Source organism: Leptodactylus fuscus, chromosome 2, assembly GCF_031893055.1.
Source record: "Leptodactylus fuscus isolate aLepFus1 chromosome 2, aLepFus1.hap2, whole genome shotgun sequence".
Lineage (NCBI taxonomy): Eukaryota > Metazoa > Chordata > Amphibia > Anura > Leptodactylidae > Leptodactylus > Leptodactylus fuscus.
The window spans coordinates 206,870,952-206,879,071 of NC_134266.1; positions in this window are offsets into that span (position 1 = coordinate 206,870,952).

An 8,120-nucleotide genomic window follows, 5' to 3' on the forward strand; every position below is an offset into this window, starting at 1 on the left:
CTCCAGGACCTTGAAATGCTTCTTACAAAGCCACTCCTTCGTTGCCCTGGTGGTGTGCTTTGGATCATTGTCATGTTGAAAGACCCAGCCACGTTTCATCTTCAATGCCCTTGCTGATGGAAGGAGGTTTGCACTCAAAATCTCACGATACATGGCCCCATTCATTCTTTCATGTACCCGGATCAGTCGCCCTGGCCCCTTTGCAGAGAAACAGCCCCAAAGCATGATGTTTTCACCCCCATGCTTTACAGTAGGTATGGTGTTTGATGGATGCAACTCAGTATTCTTTTTCCTCCAAACATGAAAAGTTGTGTTTCTACCAAACAGTTCCAGTTTGGTTTCATCAGACCATAGGACATTCTCCCAATACTCTTCTGGATCATCCAAATGCTCTCTAGCAAACTTCAGACGGGCCCGGACATGTACTGGCTTAAGCAGTGGGACACGTCTGGCACTGCAGGATCTGAGTCCCTGGCGGCGTAGTGTGTTACTGATGGTAGGCTTTGTTACATTGGTCCCAGCTCTCTGCAGTTCATTCACTAGGTCCCCCCGCGTTGTTCTGGGATTTTTAAGAGGAGACTCTTAAAGAAGAAGTTACAGGTCTGTGAGAGCCAGAAATCTTGATTGCTTGTAGGTGACCAAATACTTATTTTCCACCATAATTTGCAAATAAATTCTTACAAAATCAGACAATGTGCTTTTCTGGATTTGTTTTCTCATTTTGTCTCTCATAGTTGAGGTCTACCTATGATGTAAATTACAGATGCCTCTCATCTTTTTAAGTGGTGGAACTTGCACTATTGGTGACTGACTAAATACTTTTTTGCCCCACTGTATGTGACAATTGAGGCAAATCATTGGCCCCAAGAAAGGAACCAGGGACTTCACTACATGTGTCATCCCTGGCTCTGTTTCAGAGGCAACTGAGGCTGCTGATTGGCCTCAGAGGTCGTGTGACTGTTGAGGCCATTCGGCTGCATTAGTGCAGCTTAAGGAACTAGAGTTGAAGTTGTTGTCTCTATCCATTTTATGTGTGCAGACAGTATGGATGTGACCACACTCACCGGATCTCTAACATGATAAGGATTCCTATTTGTGTTGAAACCAATTCAATACAATAACGCCTACCAATAGCCCTAAAAATCTTCAATTCACTTCCCCTACTGTGTGTTTCTAGAGAGACACAAATAGGATAGTTATATCACTGTGTAATAACTCGTCTCAAAAACATACTGTCTTTAGAAAAGCAATTTAAGGCAAAGGGCAGACACAGTGAAATTCAGCTAAAAAAAAAATGCAGTGAAAAATGCAATGCTTTAGTTTTTTTTTACTGATTTTATTTTCATGTATGTCTATAGGGAAAAAGCAGCAATTTTTGCAGGTAAAAGTATGGCATTTACCACAGTGTTTTTTTTAGTAATGGGATGAGATGAACCCTTTCCCGCCGCTGTCATTTTTCTATTTTCCATGTTGCGATCACTAAATTAAATTTACTACTTAGCTATTGAGGCCTGCCACAGACAAGCCTATTTCCCTATGAAGGGCCTGGGAGCCTTCATAAAACTCCCGGCTGTCATAATAACAGAATGTCTCCTATGAGCTCACCATGCAAGAGCTTTCCTGCAATAGAATAGGTGCAAGGATGATGGGGGATCATACCAGGGGGAACCTGGAAGATATACAAAATGTCCACAATAAGAACACAGCTGCGACCCAGTGGTTGGGGAACTCGCTCTGCTTCTGAACAAGTACCATATTTAAAGGGGCTCTATCAGCAACATTATGCTGATAGAGCCCCACATATGCATGAATAGCCTTTAAAAAGGCTATTCAGGCACCGGTAAAGTTATATTAAACTATCCCCCAGTTTTAAAATAAAACCCTAAAACAGAATATGATCAACTTACCCATCATGCACGGTGGGCGGGCATTCAGGGTACTGACATTGATTAAAAAATGGTGTGGGCGCATGCACAGTAGCCGTAGTAGAAGCAGCATGATACTGCGCATGCGCCCATGCCATTTTTTTTATCAATGTCAGTTAGCTAGTTAGACGGGACCCGAGGACATCGCTGGTAGAGGAGGCGTGGCTGAAGAAGACGGCGGACCTTGAATGCCCGCCCACCATGCACGATGGGTAAGTTGATCATATTCTGTTTTAAGGTTTTATTTTAAAACTGGGGGGTAGTTTAATATAACTTTAGCAGTGCCTGAATAGCCTTTTTAAAGGCTATTCACGCATATGTGGGGCTCTATCAGCATGATTTTGCTGATAGAGCCCCTTTAAGGACTTGACATCCAGTATAATAGCAAAGGGGAGAAGGGGTTAAATTAAATCTCATTCACATTGACTAGACAGCAAAACACTTTTTTTTTCTCTACATTTCAGCAACAACCAGAAATGCTGCATTTCTTTAATGTTTTTTTTTTTCTTTTGTAGATTGTGAGCCCCACATAGGGTTCACAATGAACATTTTTTCCTATCAGTATGTTGTTGGAGATCCATGCAAACACAGGGAGAACATACAAACTCCTTGCAGATGGTTTTTTGCCCTGGGTGGGATTCGAACCAAGGACTCCAGCGCTGCAGTGCTAACCACTAAGCCACCTTTCTTTAATGTTTGACCTCAGCCTAACTTGCCATAGAAATGTCTAGCCAGTAGGACACATTACAGAAGGTGCATCTGTAAGTACAGCAAAGTTTAAAGTCCTACAGACAGAAGTGAGATGATGTGACAGTCATAAGTTATTGCTTACATGAACAGTATGAGTAGGCAACAGTGCTATACTTTCCCAGCAAGGGATCCACATGTGAGCCCAGGTACTAACACGATGAGGGTCCATCAGAAGACACCCAAATTTAAGGGGTACAATGGTCTATTTCCTTTGGGTTGTCGACGGTGGCCCCATAATCAATTCATTTTCTAGGCCCAAAAAACCTAAGTCTGACATTGGAGCTTAGACAGAGATAATAAGATATGACAACTTCTGGATTCACATTAAATCATATTAAATGTGTAGTATCTGTTATTCCAATATTCATGTAATCATAACAATCTGAAATATTACCTAGCATGTATTTTACAATATCTGTGTTTTACAATGATTCAATGCTACATCAAACATGCTGTATTTTAAGTGTTTGTAAGAAGGCATTTCATAAATAAAATGGACTGCTTTGCTTCAGTTCCTTGGTTTAGCAGCCAGGCATTAAGACATTCGACTGGTGGAGAATTTATTGTTTTTTGTTTAAAATGTGTATGGTCTGTTTTTCTTCCCAATTGTATGCATGTTTTACATTATAAATGTTGTGCTGCAAAGTTAGGGAAACAAGCAGCTGTATAATTCATTACTTCAAGCTGCTTCTCTATGTAAGATTTTCCTCCCCTGCTGATTTACTATATGAAGCTGTGCTGTAGACTCAGTGTCTATCATCAATTCCTCCAAAACCCTTCCTTGCGAACACTCAAAGCTGAATCATACCAGCAAAACACTCAGGAAAGTCAAGATTTGGCCTCAACGTTGTTCCTTTTAGAGCACATGACGTTATTTCGCTATAGATTTATTAAAGGTAAAAATAAATTTATTAAAGGAAAATTTGCTTGAAAATCTCTGCTTGAAACTCAGCCTCTGAATATCATATCCCCTGGTCACCAAGTCAATTCTGTTTAGATTTAATAGATCATGAGCAAACTCCTTATTCTTCCTGGTTATACAACCCCTCTTTATACAGTTTTCCTTCAGATGGATTACTCTAGTGTGAATGTACAGTGTACTATCAGAGAAATGATTATAACTAGAGATGAGAGAATACTATTCGAAACTGCAGTTTCGAATACCTCGCTCCATAGGAATGAATGGGAGCAGCCACAAAACTAGAGTTTCGAATAGTATTCGCTCATCTCTAATTTATAACCTATTGAAATTGTGATATTATTAGTTCTGCTTGAAGGCATACTAGTGTTTTCGAATGATCCTCCTTCCCAAAGGTTTATTCCTTTTAGGACACACTGCAGGACAGGTAACTAAATCGTGTTTTAAGAGACTAACTTCTATCATAACCGCCTTCATATGGGAGACTTAAAAAGAACCAAAACTCAGTAAGGTATGGCTATTTCTATTAGTTTTGGCTGGTCAACTCCGCTTCCTCACTATCTGGACTCGGGTCCTCACAGTATTACCTGATCTATCACCTAGGCATTATCACACTATGGTTCATGCAGGATGAACCAGCCCTCTTTGTCTGTCGCCTGTTAGTGGTCCACAAATTGGAGGCACTTAATGGAAAATTGCAATGGGGCTATCTCGACATCAAGCTTTCCCCTTGTGGTACCCCTATGACATAACCCCATGTTCTTTTACCTCCTAACTATGGAGGAAGTCACATTTTGGATTTCACAGAGTTTTCTAGACTTGGTTGCCTTATATTATGGAGCTCTTAAAGGGATCATATCATACAAACACATTTTTTTCTTAGTAACATGTCAGAATAGCCTTAAGAAAGGCTATTCGTCTCCTACTTTTCGTTGTCTTCTCCGCGCCACCATTCCTTAGGAATCCTGCTTCTCTCACAGCACTGGGGGTGGGCCCCAGCGCTCAAACAGCACTGTGGGTGTCCCCAATGCTGCCTCCATCTTCGTCAGGAACATCCTCTTCATCCTCTTCTTCCGGCAGTGGCTTGTAACTTCTAGGCCTCGGGCCTTGGGCAGAGAAAACTGCGCATGCCCACAGGCCACGAGAAAATGGCCACTTGCACAGTATTGTAAGCGGTCATTTTGTTAGATATATCTATTTTTCATTATTGTATACATTGTATCAGATTACATTATTTGAAGGGGCCACACGGTGGCTCAGTGGTTAGCACTGCAGCCTTGCAGCGCTGGAGTCCTGGTGTTCAAATCCCGCCAAGGGCAAAAAAAAAAAAAAAACATCTGCAAGGAGTTTGTATGTTCTCCCCGTGTTTGCATGGATTTCCATCCCATATTTCAAAAAAGACATACTGATAGGGAAAAATGTACATTGTGAGCTCTATGTGGGGCTCACAATCTACATTTAAAAAAAAAAAAGATTACATTATTTGATTATTGATATTGAAGGACCGCCATTTACCTAGATCATAACCCAATAACCATCCACCTGTCACTTTTTCTTACAATGCTTGTCAACGTTATGACCCCCTTAAAGAGGTTGTCTCATTGAGTTGATCTCTTTTTGAAAGCCATACCAATCACTGCAGTTATTGTTTCTGAAATGATCAGTGGATCAACACTGTAGGGATTGTAGGGTTATAGGTTGGACTTCATGGACTAATGTCTTTATCCAACCTCATCTACTATGTAACTATGTAACTATGTATGTTGTTGTGAGATATACAGTATACTTCCTGATTTTGATGAGAAAATGGAATTTAATGTCTCCCAGTCAAATAAGGGGAACCACAACCAAAACTTCCATATGCCCTTGTTGAGCATGTAGAAGGGAGTTGTCATTATGATGGTGATACAAATACATTCATTTACGGTATTTTATTTTTCATGAGGTCTCATCTAGGCATGTCATTGCCACAAAAAAAGACATTTAAAATAGGGTTAAAATGTGTTATATCTAATGTTAATATTATAATGTAGTGTGTATTGATTTGTTACAGAGGAATAGTTAGGGGTTCAGTGGTAGATAACGGCTCTATACAGGTCTATGAAGACAATTTAGTGAAAAACAGCACAGGAAAAATGTTGTAACTTACAGATGACATCTCTTACTGTAACTGTTTATATATCTTGTCTCTTTCATCTGAACCACCATGACCACTTCTTCCAGCTGTGACTTGCCTCTATAAAGTTTGTAAAAGATATCTTTGGCTCCTCACTTTTCTAGGCGTCTGACCCACATTGTCCTCATCTGCATAAAAAGACAACCCCTTTAAGGGAATTATCCAGGGAATATTAAAACTTACCAGTAAAGTGTATTATTCCCTGGAAAACCCCTTTAAATCTGCGTCAATGCTCCCTTATGTTGTTATTATACCTTATATTCATGCTGCCCCCCCTTGAATTGCCGTCTTATATGTATTATGCCCCTTCTATTAAGATTTCCAAAGTATGCAAAAAAAAAAACCAAAAAAAACCCACCTCTGATCCTGATACACTGAGAAAAAAAGGAACCTCTGCCGCTGTCACCACCACTGCTGCTCGCTATAAAGCAGCAGGACATCTGTATCCTGGCATAGAAGGTGCAAGACTGTGATGTCATTGTGCTCATCTACACCAGAGGTCTTAGGGCAGCTTGTAGGCTTGAAGTTACTTAATGGTAGAGCAGGAAGTAAGAGGCTTCCTCCTCTACTCTGCATTTCAATGGCATCAGTGTCATGCAGGCAGCCATGCAGTAGTATGTGTATTTTGTGTTGAATTACTGGGCAATTCAACACAATATCATGACATACTAACAACACCCTTGAAAAGCTGCTATTCGCTACTCACCACACACACACACACATGCACGCACACACACGCACGTACACTTCATCCCATATATACTGATTGACTCATGTTGCTTAGGAAAGGTGCCCAACTTGTGACACCTCTAAAGATGTGTTTTGTCTTGGGTTTGGACGAAGAACTGCTCCATTTTGTTTCAGTCTGAAAATTTTTGCATAGATCTCTTTAGATCCCAGAGTATAATAGGTGTCGGCTCAAGGAAGGTGTAAAAAATAAACAAAAATTGGGCCTCCTTGTGGCATCTAGCACTCTATTTTTCAAGGTTTCCTTGGTGACGTTATATGCAGGGTCCGACACTCAGTGTGTCTATGCAACCACTGTGACCCAATCACAGGCAACAGTGGTGAACCCGGGTACATGTTGTCACCAGGGGAGCACCATATGCAGCAAGGCCCAAAAAAGTTGAGGTAAAGTAAGCACTTAGTATAAATGATTATTTTTTCATCTCTACTGAATTATACTCTTGAGACTGAAAAGAACACAGAATATAGTAATTCACCACAATGCATTTTTTGGTTGGCCGAGAAGAATCCCAAATTGTTCAGATTTCATAAAAAAAACAAAAAAAACAATTTGGAATATACGGGTTGAGCTGGCTAGTGGTGAACCAGTCTGCTCATCTCTATTTGTGACAAACATATATTGAAATGTTTAGTAAAGCAGAAAGGTAAGAGAGGGCATCTGTAGCTGTTAGCCAAACATGCTTTCAGTCAACATAAACCGCGTATACGGCCAATCGTAATACTATATCTACCACTATATAAGGTTTGTGGTGCCCCTTATCTTAACTGTGCCAGATAAGTTTAAGAGCTCCTACTAGAGAATTGTCCTATGATATAAGCACTAGTGTAGTACTATCATTAAAATTGTATTTTTTCTGCCTACCACGTCGGAATAGCCTTAAGAAAGGCTATTCTTCTCCCACCATTAGATGTCTTCTCCACGCTGCCATTCGGTAGAAATCCTGGTTTTCGTCGGTATGCAAATTAGTTCTCTCGCAGTACTGGGGGCGGTCCCCAGTGCTCAAACAACACTGGGGGTGTCCCCAATGCTGCGTGAGAAATCTCCAGCGCCGCCTCCATCTTCATCTGGAACAGCCTCTCTTCGCATCTTCTTCCTGCGCTGAGTTCAAATTGCGCATGCCTGCCGGCCACAAGAAAATGGCTGCTTACACTTACTTTAGACATCTAAAGGTAGGAGAAGACTAGCCTTCCTTAAGGCTATTCCGACGTGGTAGGCAGAAAAAATACAATTTTAATGACAGAACCCCTTTAAGGTGTCTGACTATTTTAATGAAAAATATGACAGTCAATTAGGCAATAGATTTTAGTTGGCATCTGTCCAGTCTGTCTTCTGAGTTTCTCACTATAATATATGGTTTTGTTTTGTTAGAGTTACAATAGAGTCAAGACATAACAAGGGATTAATGGATGTAAAAAGGGCCTTTCTGCTATTCTAGTGTCTAGTTTAACAAAGTAGTTTTTTGTATCCCGTCCTAAAGTGTATTTCCCATAGGACAGGATATTTTCCAAAAGGACTAGCTAAGATAAGTAAAGAAAAGACTTTTTGTAACATAAAAAATGGAGAGTCAATTAGACAAATGACTTTAATGCACAGATGATAGTC